The sequence below is a fragment of the Nyctereutes procyonoides genome, unplaced genomic scaffold (assembly GCF_905146905.1).
Source record: "Nyctereutes procyonoides isolate TBG_1078 unplaced genomic scaffold, NYPRO_anot_genome, whole genome shotgun sequence".
Lineage (NCBI taxonomy): Eukaryota > Metazoa > Chordata > Mammalia > Carnivora > Canidae > Nyctereutes > Nyctereutes procyonoides.
Window position 1 is genome coordinate 75815381 of NW_026575140.1, and position 12567 is coordinate 75827947.

A 12567-nucleotide genomic window follows, 5' to 3' on the forward strand; every position below is an offset into this window, starting at 1 on the left:
TGCCAGATGCCAGATAAAGTCTGGAGGTGAATGTGGGCGTGCCTTCTGGGAGGTACTTACCTGTGCAGGTCCTGGGGGTGGGGTGAAGAATTCAGCATCATTCCCACCACCACGCATCACCCTTTTCCCTGAACTCACAGCGCTTACCTGAATTTACCTGACTTCTTTGAATATCTGCTTTTATCTGGCTCCACCCCGTCATGTAAGATAAGTGAAAGGAAGTCCTCTGCATTTAGAACAGGGTCTGGAGCCAGCTGGAGCTCTTTATTTACTTTTTTTTAAATTTCATTTTCCTTTTTTAAAAAAGATTTTACTTATTTATTCATGAGAGACACACACAGAGAGAGAGGCAGAGACCCAGGCAGAGGGAGAAGCAGGCTCCATGCAGGGAGCCCGATGCAGGACCCCATCCCCAGTCTCCAGGATCATGCCCTAGGCTGAAGGTGGTGCTAAACCGCTGAGCCACCCGGGCTGCCCTGGAGCTCTTTAAATAGTGGAAGGAATGGGACACCTGGCTGGCTCAGTGGTGGAGTGTCTGCCTTAGGCTCAGATTGTGATCCCAGAGTCCCAGGATGGAGTCCCACAACGGGCTCCCCGCAGTGAGCCTGCTTCTCCCTCTGCCTGTGTTTCTGCCTCTCTCTCTGTCTCTCATGAGTAAATAAATAAAATATAAATAAATAAATAAATAAATAGTGGAAGGAAGGTAGAAAGGGAGGAAGAGAACCAACCTGGCAGGTCCAGGAAGATGGGGCCAAGCTTTGAGGGCCGAGGTGAGGAATGAGGCGCCCGAGTGTAACCCTAATGGAGAACCACTGGGTTTGCAAGCAGGACACTGATGAGAACAGACCCACAGGCCCCTGGGCCAGCTACTGAAAGTGCAAAATTCCTTTGTGCAGCATCTGGGTTTTAGAGGCAGCTCACTGGTAGGTAAGCTATATAGTAACAGGATTCTAGTATATGACCTTAGCACTAGTTTATGCACAGACCTATTATGGCATTACGGCTGATGGTGTAGGGGTGGGCCAGACAGACTAGATCGTCAATAAATAAGACAAGCTCAGATAATCTTCTCTCTCTTAGCTCCTGAGACCAGGCAACAAGAACCAATCTTAGAGGGGGGCAGGTTGTAAGGCAAAAGTCTTATCTTGGAGAAAACACATTTATACGGAGCAGCCACTTGGGTGCCTTTATCTAGAGCACACGAGGAGTAGGGGTGCACATGCCCAAAAAGGAAGTGTGTTAATCACTTACCCTGTCCTGGGAAGTTCTGAGTGGAAACTAAGCCAGTGCGCAGGGCTCACTGCTGCTAGGGAATAGCTCCCTCAAGTTCAGGGCCGAAGGGTAGGTGGGAGCTGAAAGAGAAGCCCTTGTGAGCTAGCTACCTGCCCTTTCCCGAGGTAGGATGCTAGGGGACGGTTTTCTTTTGTAAAATTTGTCCTGTTGGAGGGAGGGTTTTTTAAAAAAGATTTATTTATTTATTCATGAGAGACACACACACAGAGAGAGAGAGAGAGAGAGAGAGAGAGAGAGAGAGAGAGAAGCAGAGACACAGGCAGAGGGAGAAGCAGCCTCCATGCAGGGAGCCCTATGTGGGACTCGATCCCAGGACTCCAGGATCACGCCCTGGGCTGAAGGCGGCGCTAAACCACTGAGCCACCCGGGGATCCCTGGAGGGAGGTTTTATGTCAGCCAACACCACCGAGGGAGGCCTGGAGGTGCCGGTGGGCACTCCCCGGCATCCAGCACATTAGCCTACTGTGTGGTGTGTGCCGAGCTCCCTGATACCATCCCTCGCACCCCAGCTGGAGCCCTCTGAAGACTCCCAGTCCTAGAACAGGGAGCTCCAGGACCCACAGAGAGGCTGCAGGGGGAGGCAAAGGCCTGGACCTGGGCGGGAGGCAGGATCCTGTCTTCTGGTTTTACCTCCCAGGACACCTACCAGAGCAGAGCATCTGGTATCTGCTGCAGCCAGGTGGAGTGGGGTGCCCTGGGGCTCCAGGATAGAGGGTTAGAGCAGCAGAAGAGACCCCATTGGAGAGACGGAGTGGTGGGGGGGCACAAGCTGTGGAGTCTGAGAACCAAACACAAGCCCCGCCTCTGCCGCTGGCCAGCTCTGCTTCCTTGGGCAGGTCACTCTCACTTTCTGCACCCCAGTGTCCGCATCTGTGAAATGGAGCCAACCATCACCAGACTGCCTGCTTCAGAGGGAAGCCACGGGGATCAGATAAGGCAGGAGACAGGAGTTCGTGCAGCACACCTGGGGATGGTGCCACTCCCTCCTCCTTTCCTGGAGGCAGGGAAGTGGCAGCAGCAGGGAATAGAATCCCACCCCCCCACTCTTGTTTCCCTGACTGCTGGGTCTGAGTTCCAGCCCCATCGCTCCAGCTAGGAGCTAGGTAGCCAGGAACCAGACATCTCCGCTCTCCGGGCCTTAGGGGTCTCATCTTTAACCTGGGAGATGGGAAGTGGCTGATGCTGAGTGATCGCTAAACTCTGCACTTGCTCCCCAGGGGCTCCATCCCCAGACTCCAGGGTCTGAATTATCTCCTCTGTCCCGTTTGAAACCTCAGCTGAAAGGAGCCTGGGGAAGGGGGGGGACCGGGCTCCCTGTGCACCCTCCGCCTGGCTGGCAGCTGAGAATGGCTGTAGATGGGCACACAGCATGGGACTCACCAAGTGCCAGGAAGAGCAAAGGACCCAAATTGAGCCTACAACTGCTCCTTATACAGAAGGGGGGGCTGGGGTGCCACAGGGGAGGCTCATGTACCCCCCTGGCTCCTCATCCTTTCTTCTGTAGCGCCTTCCATGTCATTCATGCACCTGCTTCAGCAGCAACCCTTTGTAGAGCCGCTGCTATGTGCCAGGCACCATTCTGGGGGATGGGAATCCAGAAGTGTATTCACAGCCTTGTGGGGGGTGTGGGGGGACGAGAGAGGTGGTAAACAGATGGCTCCACCCAGCGTGAACAGCGCTGGGAGAGCGGCCTGCACCCAGGAGGCAGACCTGCGCCCAGCCAAGGAGGACAGCTCTCTCCTTCAACACACCAGTCAGCTTGCAGAGATGATAGGAAATGCAGAAATTGCTCAGTGCCCCACAGCTTAGGGGGTGGTAAAGAAAAAAAAAAAAAACGCCCAAGAGAAAAGTTACCGGGTAGGATAATTAATGTTTTGCTAAGGAGGAAAAATATTAGTGTGTGTTGCTCAGCATGCAAACACCTCAACTAACAAACCACTCAGAGAAAACAAGTAGAACCACAGGATTTTTCTCACAAAGACTTTTTTTTTTTTAAAGAAAAGAAAAAGACAGCAGTCACAGATGTACCTCCTTTGTGGCTGAAAGAACATTCCCCACCTGGTGAGGAAAGCAGGGCCCAGCCCTGGAAAGAAACTTGCTGCTGTTCTCTCCTGGGGGAAGGCCTATCGCAGGCAAATCCCGCTCCCCAGCCCCTGACCCGGGCCTGCCATTTCATTTCAAGGTACTCAGTCTCGGTTCCGGAGGTGAGGGGTGCTTTGCTGGGTATGTGAGGGAACAGAGATTTCTAACTCCCGAGGGTGTATACAGCAGGTGCTACTTTCAGACACCTGCTCCTTAACCTTGATGGGGAAGGTTGCGTTGCCCACAGCTCAGGTTCACAGTTGAAGGACCTGATGAATAGGAAAAGACACAGAGTTATGTTTGTTTCTACTAATGTGAACTGGTAAATATGTATTCAGAATCTTTCAGGGGGATAAGGCGGCTCAGATGAACCTCTTTCCAAATTGATGCCACAGCTTGACAGAGGATGGCAATTCATGCTAAGAAAACCCACCAGAACCAGGGTCGTGTCTGCTGCTCTTCCCCTTGTGCCATTTCAGGCCATCTCCCCTCAGGGGGACGGCTCTCCAACTGGACCCAGGCCTCAAGAGACAAAAGTTCAGGAAGGGGCCTCTTCCCGCTGTCATCTCCAGAATGTACAGGGTGCTGGGGCCTAAGGGAAAATCTGTAAGACAGGAGGGGGGGTCATCACTGCAGGTGGCAAAGTGACCTTGAACTCCCCCTTCCCTCCCTGACTGCAACCAGAACTGGCCCCAGGGTCCAGGCAGGGGGCAAGTCCTCAGCTCTGTGAGGGCCAGAGATGCTCAGGCTCCCCTTCCCCTCACTGGGACAGGGTCGCCAGGCTCTTGCCAAACAGCTGGAGCATGGGTGACCTTCGTGTGTCCTGGGGAGATGCAGAGCCAGCAGTCCCCACCACACAGGGCCCTAGGGAGGAGATTCGGGGTTTGCCGCTGTGGCTGCTGCTGGCCCAGGCTGGAGGTGTTTGCGGCTCTGGCTCCAGGATCCGTGGCCAGCCTGAGGTCTTCCACCCGAGCTGCCTGCTGCCCCCTTGGCCACCAGAGACCAACACATGTGGCCACTGTTCCCCGCCCCCTTGCATCCCCCACCTGCACCTGACTCAGGAGCGCCCCTCCCATGGGTGCTCACATCCCTGCCTGAACATGGTCTTAAACCCCACAGGTCAGGGTCAAGGGTCTCCCCCACTTCCCATACAGTGGGAAGAGGGCATCCTCAAAGTCACCGTGGATCTGGGTGAGAGTCCCAGCTTTGCCAGATACGACTTGGTCTGTACTTCTTTAACCTTTCCTCAATGATTAAAAACCAAAAATGTTTATTTCATAGATTTATTAAATGAAGCAATGTAGAAAGAAAGAAGAAAGAAAGAAAGAAAGAAAGAAAGAAAGAAAGAAAGAAAGAAGAAAGAAAGAGCATCCCGCTGATGTTAGCTCCCTTCTTCTGCCTGAAGTTCCCAGGAAATGCATCTCAGAAATACTGGGTGCTGCTGGGATGACCGCCCCCCACCCCGTGTGGGGACAGAAGGAAGTGGGACTGGGCCAAGCCTGCCAGCAGGGCCTTCTGGAGCTGAGTGGCCTGCAGAGATGTCCCACCCGTGGCAAGGGGGCCAGCCTCATACTCCACGTCAACCTGTCTTTAGATGGAAACTATCCCCCCCCCGCCCCCCACCCCACTTCAGGAGGAGTCCTAACCTTCGGCTACACAGCTCCCTCCAGCTGAGGTGGTTCTGTAGGCCCAGAGCTGTGAGCCTCCCAACCAGGGCCTCCAGCCTGGAGGGGGGCTCTGGGCCCTGCACCCCAGCACCCAGGACTACAGACTACAGCCTCCCGCCTCTCTCTTCCTACCCCGAGCATAACATCAGTTTCCAAGAGGGAGTTAAATTCCCTTGTAGGAGAGAAGCCGAATGGGAATGAGCAGCCGGCCATTCCTGCTGGGGCCCAATTCTTACTTAGATGTGCTGCTTTGGGCAAGTTCTTTCATTTCTTTTTACTCCCATTTTTCTCATTTTTACTTTTTCAAAAGTTTATTTATTGATCTCAGGGTCCTGGGATCGATCCCCACATCGGGCTCCCTGCTCAGCTGGGAGACTGCTTCTCCCTCTCCTTCTGCTTGTGCTCTCTGTCACTATCTCTGTCTCTCTCAAATAAATAAATCTTTAAAAAAAAACCCAAAAACAAAGATTGATTGATTTGAAGGAAGGAGGGGCAGAGGCAGAGGGAGGGAGAGAATCACCAGCAGACTCCCTACTGAGTGCAGAGCCTGACACAGGGCTCTATCCCAGACCCCAAGACCACGACCTGAGCCGAAATCAAGGGTCAGATGCTCAACTGACTGAGCCACCCAGGTGCCTCGTACCCTCATATTTGTCATTTTTTAAAAATATTTTATTTATTTATTCATGAGAGACACACAGAGAGAGGCAGACACATAGGCAGAGGGAGAAGCAGGCTCCTCTTGGGACTCCATCCCAGGACCCCGGGATCACAACATGAGCCGAAGGCAGACACTCAACCACTGAGGTGCCCCATATTTGTCAATTTTAAATTGGATCTAATAACCTCTCTGCCTTCCTCTTGGGGTTGTGGGAAGCACAAAATACTGTAATGCAAATGGTGGAGTGCTGTGAAAGCTGCAGCACTAGGGTCGCATGGTGAGCACACACACCATAAATTCAAAGTCAGCCCCTATTCCAGTAATTCTTTCTTGTGCCCCCATGAGTTCATCCCTTCCTGATGCAGGCCGTGTGTCATTTCGTGGGGGTGAGGAAAATGGATCACCATAGCCACGGCACCCCCAGAGGGCCTGGAAGCCACTAATTGCAGGATGGGAAGTGGGGTTGGTGTACAGGCAGCAGGTCCTGAGCCCCTGGACACTGTCCCTAGAGGGGGTTTGGCCTCGGGCCTGGCTTTCTCAAGAGATTGAAGAACAGTACAGGGGTGCCCAGAAAGGAGATGGCAGGTGCGGGGCATTGGGGTGCTTCTCGTGAGCCAGGCTTTGCATGTGGGTGAGTCGGGTCCTGCTGGTGAAGCCGGCGGCCCTCCTGGCCCTCCCTCACCTCACCCCTGCTCCTGACCCTCAGGAAGTCTGGGCGGCCACATTCACCCACCATCAGCCTCCCTCCCTGGCAGTGAGATGTGCCCCAGAAGCACCTTTAAATCAGCAGGGCCCCCTGTACCCGCTCTGCTTCCGGCTGGCCCCCTGCAGACGTGAATCATCCTTCCTTCCCCAAGCCCAGCGTCATTTCTGGGTTTCGGGAGCCTGACTGTCCCGCCTTTCCTTTCAACTTATCATCATGCTAAACGGCTCTTCTAGACCATTCCACCCAATTTAATTCCTGCTTTTTTCTCTCTCTCCCCCCCACCACCCCTTGTCACTAACCTTTTTTTTGGTGGGAAGGAGTGAGCGAGGCCCTCAGGAAGTTGAATTTGCAACCCCAGTGCGCTCTGCAGCCGGGGAGCTCTCAGAAGGCTCAGAACACATGTTCCACTGGAGGACCTAGGCCAGCTCCATGAGCACCTGTGGATGCTGGCCTCTGAGGCTCCCAGGTGACTCGGAAGCATGTGCAGTGGCATCTTGGAGTTGGCCTCACCTTCCCATTCACCTGAGCAGCAGTAACAGGAAAGGGAGCCTGAATTCTGGCAAGACCCCTCTCGCCAGCAGCGTCGGCATCACCTGAGAACTGATTAGAAATGCCCTTCTTGGACCCCACCTCGGACCTGCTGAAACAGAACTCTGGCAGAAGCCCCCTCACCCCCTCTGTCATTTTACGGGGCCTCTAGGTCATTCTGATGCCCCTGAAAGAGGAGCATGCAGGAATTCCCCAGCCCACTCTTTCTCCTTCACTCAACCTTCAGGCGAGCCTGATGGCCTTGATCCTTCCTCAGAATGGAGCACTCCCCCCCCCCACTCCCCTGTCTATAGAGCAGAGAGGTAATGTGACCTCCCAGCAGAGTGTACCCATGTGGGTGGGGAGGAGGGAGTCCAGAAGGATTCCAGAGGAAGGTTCTGGAATGACGCCCATTATTCATAGAGACCCTGAGGCCTGATCCCTACAGACCCCAGGGCAAAGGCGTGATGCTTCTACTGTATGCAGTACCATCCAAGCCAGAGTCAACCTCTTAACAACTACTTCATATCCCAGGGGAAAAAACCCAAAGCCTTGGGAGAAAAACAACAACGACAACAACAATACAAAATTAGTAACTTGCCCAAGGGGTCTCAGCAAATTACTGGCTGAACCAGACTCAGGCAGCAGGGAATGGATCTGAAAGAAATACCAGCCTCTGGGGTTACAGGGATTTGTGGATTCTTTTAGTCATTCGACAAACAGCACCTTCAGACAGCCACACACTGCCACAGGTTTACCTACACCAAGCCCCTGTGGTATGATGACTGTTTCCAATTTTCTGCCGAAAAGCATAGGCTTCCAAAGGTACCCTCGCCCACCCCCCCAAGACCTACAGCAAGTCGCTGGGTCAGGATTTGAAGCCGGGTCAGGATTTGAAGCCCGGTGGCCAGCTCTAAGCCCAGTGTTTGGCCACCAGCTTATCTTTCCCAGGAAATAATTCTTTTTTTTTAACCCATTAAATAATTCTAACAGCTAATGCCAGCTGCTCCTCTTACCATCGAGAAAGCCCGTGAACAGTGATCTGTCCCCAACAGTGCCCCCCCTCACCCCTGCAGGGACCAGGCTCAGCCCGAGAATGTGCAGAAAGGGCAGAGGAGAAAAAAACAGAAGGAGGGCTTTGGCTGTGCCCTTGGCTAGATTTGAGCCTGCCTCAAGACCTCCACCTCACTCCCTGAACCTGGAGCCCCTCCCCACCCCCATTTCAGTGGAGGCTGTGGGCAGAGCCCCACCATTAGTTGCAGACACCACGTCTTCTCTGTTTATGGGGTTTTCTCTTTGCTTCTGTGGTTCTCCCTGGATGAATGCCCCCTTCCCCTGATTTACAGCATCTTCCTGCGGTGGGGTTGATGTCACTTTAATGAGAGTTACAGCTGCCTTCAACTGTGAGTGCCACATTCTAATTTACTGTCTGGTCTCCAGAAGCCCAGCAGGACTTCTCTGGTGGGGAGGGGTGGCCTCGCTCCCTGGCCTAGGGAGTGGGGTGGAGGTCCCCTCCCCGCCCCCCCAGGGACTTGGCGTCTCCCCCTTGTGCCTGCAGACTGCCAGTCCCAGGTCTGAACCAGGGCTTCTGGCCCCTTGGCAAAGCCTGAGCAACAGGGAATGGTCAGAATCCGGACCACAGGGAGGTATAGGGGCCTTGTGCAGGCTTTACCCCAACACCAGAGGTTTGGGAAAAGAGATGTCTCAGCTCTCCGACCCCTTCCTCCCCTCCCCACCATGAGAACCAAAGTTCTGAACTGGAGAAGGGTGGGGGTGCACAGAAGAAGGTGGAGGCCTTCACAGAAAGCCTGTTGTTCCCTAGTTGAATCCAGATGTGGATGGCAGGGTGGGGGGAGGAGGTGGGAGGGTGTGCTGGAGGCCGCTTGGGGGAGGAGGGGCGAGGAGGAGGGGAAACCGGGGAGCAGGAGTGCCCCTGAGATGCCCTGGAATTATTTCTGGATTTCAGTGCCTCTCACTGGGGTCTCCGAGCATCACTCCAAATTGGCCTGCATAGTCCCTAATGAATAAATATGGAGCAATGTTGCCAGGGGCTCAAACACCTACAGAAAAACTGCTGGGCCGGCACTCACCAGGTAGCTCTCCCTGTGCAGCCAAGACCTCCCACTCCGTGGACTTTCCCCTCTGCCCGCACCACTGCCCTCTGCCCGGCTGTGGAGGTGAATGCCCGGCCCTGACCAGGAGGCAGGGGTGTGGAGTGGGAGCCCAGGGCACTGAATGTGGCACTTCATTTAGTTCTCACCACGACCTGATGATATAGGAACTATTACACCCATTTCACTGATGAAGAACCGGGGCTCTAAGTCTCAGCGGTTGCTCACTTACCCAAAGTCCCACGGCTAGAAAGTGGCAGAGGCACAGCTCAAACTTGGGGCTACCTCTACTGTCCCTGCTGTACGACCCATCCCGGGGCTGCAGCATTTGCCCACAGAGGCTGGCCAACACCATCAACTATCCAGACACACACACACACACACACACACACCCCGTTTCTAGAAATCTGGTGTCAGTTCCAAGTTACCCCAGAGTCACGCTGGAGACAGGCTCCTGGGGCAAGCCCCTGGCCCTGTATATATGATGCCCCAACCGCTTAACCCACCCTCACACTCTTCCGGGAGGCAGGAGGCGTCTCCCCAGCAGGGAGACCAACTCTGTCCTGCGGGGCACAGGGTGTTGATTGTCCTATAGGTTCTTGACCTTGTCCTATAGGTTCTTGAAGAGGGGAAGGACCTGTCCCTGCCCTACCCAACCCGCCCTGTGGCGGCACCCTTTGCAGGAATAGGAAGTGCATGATCACGTCCAAAGTCACAGCTAGGAGAGGGATCTAAAGGCCACAGCAGTATGGACATCTCCCTCTGCCAACCTGTCTGTGGGACCCAACAGAGAGTGAACGCCTGGCTGTGGGCAAGAGGCCGCGGCTAGGGTGGGAACCCAGAGGGCTGTGAGTGTGGAAGCCCTGGAAAGCAAGAGCAGGGGCTCAGACTTCAGAGTCAGATGGCCCGGGGTTGAGCCCTCTTGTGACCTTGGACTAGCTATTTGACCTTGGACAGAACACTGTATCTCACTGTGCTCCTCTGTAAAATTGGGGATGTCTTAGTACCTATCTCCTGGAGTACAAGTGGGTATTAAGTGGGATGCCATATGTAAAGCCTCTGGGCCAGTGCCTGCCATGTGGAGTGCTCAAGAAATGTTAGCTATTAGGGCCGCCCGGGTGGCTCAGTGGTTGGGCATCTGCCTTTGGCTCAGGGTGTGATCCTGGAGTCCCAGGATCCAGTCCCATGTTGGACTCCCTGCGTGGAGCCTGCTTCTCTTTCTGCCTGTGTCTCTGCCTCTCTGTATGTGTCTCTCATTAATAAATACATAAAATCTTTAAAAAAAATTATATTGTTCTAGATCCCATTTCCCATGCCACTGCCAAAGCCAGTCCCAGTCTCCTTATGCTTGCTTGGGAGGAAAGATCCTTTTGGATTGAAACCATTCAGTTTCTCCAGGACTCCCCAAACCTCTCATTCCAGGGACCCAAGGGACCATGGAGGCATTAATTAGCAAAGCCTCAGGACAGGCCCGGGCGGCGAGGGAGCCTTGTTGACGTTAATTGGTACTATCAGATCTTTGCCCAGCAAGGACGGAGCAGTGCAGGCTGAGACAGGGTCTCTGCCGTTGGGGTTCACAATCTGCCCGAGACTGTACCCCTGGTGCCCAGGCTGTGGTGGGCGGATAGGGCGGGCAGCTATTCCCTCCATCTCCCTCACAGGGCTGGCAGGGGAAGGAGGGCAAGGGAAACAAAGGAAGAGGGAAGGTTGGGACCATGTTTTCAGGCCAACCAGCACTCTTTGAGTGCAGGCACAGTGCCGGGACCTCAGGCGTACCAATGGCAAGGGCTAGGAAAGATGCCAGGATCTAGCAATGGCTCTCAACTTGTTTAATGAGCCCAGGAAGCCTGTTTAAAATGCACAGTCCCAGGCAATGCCCTCAGTGGCCCAGGTGCAGGGGTCTATATTTTTAACCCAAGGGATTCTAATGAGGCTGGTCTATAGGAACACACTTTAGACATCAGAACACTGATGTTCAGTATTAGTGCAAAGCCAAGCACATTGTAGGTAATGGTAAATGCTGACTGATGGAATGAATGAATGAATGAATGAATGAGCCAAATAGAAAGACTATGAATGGTTCTGTTGGATCTAAGCCAAAGGTCTGCCCTCCCCTAGGAATTCCCTCCCTCATGGAAGAGGTGGATTCTTCATCTCTGGTTCACTCCCTTTTGTGGTTGGGACCAGACTTTTCCCACTCAAGTTGCAAGTTGCTAAGTTCAAAGAAAGGTTCTAGAACACACTCTCCCATCTCAAATCTATCCGGAGACATAAGGGATCCCCGAGGATTCTAATTCCAGAGAAGTATGAACACACAGGTTTGTTTCTAATTTCCAGAGCTCCCAACCCTGAAGTTACCCAAGGTAAGGATCCCTGCTGGGATGTCCTTTGATCTGTGAGTCATTGTTGACAGCAGGGACAAAGGGGAGGGGAGGACCAGGTGGAGGGTCTGGGCCAAAGCTGGGAGTGGCCAGGGCTCTTGCCCAGGAAGCCAGGGTTTGGCTTGGGTTTCTTGGCTCCCTTGTCCTTCTCCAGGGGAGCTCAGGTGTCACTTGGACAGCAGGTTCGAGCTGGGGGTCTGAGGGACAGGAAGCAGCAGAGGTGACCCCAGAGGGTTACAAAGTGGCACTCCACACTCACTCCAGGACCAGAGGACAAGGAAGGCAGCAAAGGAAGGGGAGAGTAAAAAGCTCTACTGGACTCCATTTGGGATAGGCACTGGGCTCCTGGCGCACCACCTTACATGCTGGCGCTGCTACAGATGCTGTAGTAAAAATCAATATCCCTATTTTATACAGAAGGGAGCACACTACATGCGGGCAGGCCCAGCATTGGCCCAGTTGCACACAGCCAGTAGATGGTAGGGCCGAGATTTCAGGTTCAGACCCCACAAACACCAAAGCTGGGATTACACTCACACACCCCCAATCTAGGGGACTGGGACAGTCTCAAACTGCAAACCCACTGGCTGCCAGGGGGGACAGTTTTGGTTCTCTGTCCTCCTCTGTTGCCACCACAAGTCCTTCTGCATGTCTACTTCTGTTATTTGCAGGAAGTGATAGAGAAGTTCCTCGTGGGCTGTGAGAGCCAGATCCTTCCCCTCTGCCCTCACCCTGATGGCCCGGCCCCTCTCACCTCAATCTCACCCAGGGTCTTGGGTTTAAAAGCTGCTCTGGTCTTCTCTAACTCTTCAAGACCATGGGAGCCAGCCACAAGGACAGAGAGGGGCTTTCAGGCCTCCCAGCTTCTAGGGGGCAGAAAATAGTTAAACAAACAAACAAACACCTAAGAACTGTGTAGCTGATACAGACCCAGAGACATTTAGAAGGGACAGGAGACAGAGCCCAAAGCCCAAGACCTTGGAGTTAGACTTGGGCTGTAGGTCTGGCCCCACTCCTTTCTGGCATGACCTTGGGCAAGTGTCTTCACTTCTCTGAGTTTCAATTTCCTCCCCTATTAAATGAGTAATAATAACTGCCTCCCAGAGGTATTAGAAGAATTAAGTAAGGAGATGAACCC

The 12567-nt window shown here is 53.7% G+C and overlaps 1 long non-coding RNA gene across 2 annotated transcripts; it reads right to left on the reverse strand.

Annotated features, from left to right (window-relative positions):
* Positions 1 to 3291: 3291 nt before the first annotated feature.
* LOC129497204 (uncharacterized) lies at positions 3292 to 12229 on the reverse strand. 2 transcript variants are annotated; one of them, XR_008661900.1, is made up of 3 exons: positions 12184 to 12229; positions 3809 to 3979; positions 3292 to 3644 (listed from the first exon to the last, which is right to left on the reverse strand). It is a non-coding gene; the product is annotated as an uncharacterized LOC129497204 (long non-coding RNA). The 2 variants fall into 2 exon arrangements; XR_008661899.1 differs by lacking the exon at positions 12184 to 12229 and adding an exon at positions 9028 to 9085.
* Between the last annotated feature and the right edge of the window lie 338 nt (positions 12230 to 12567).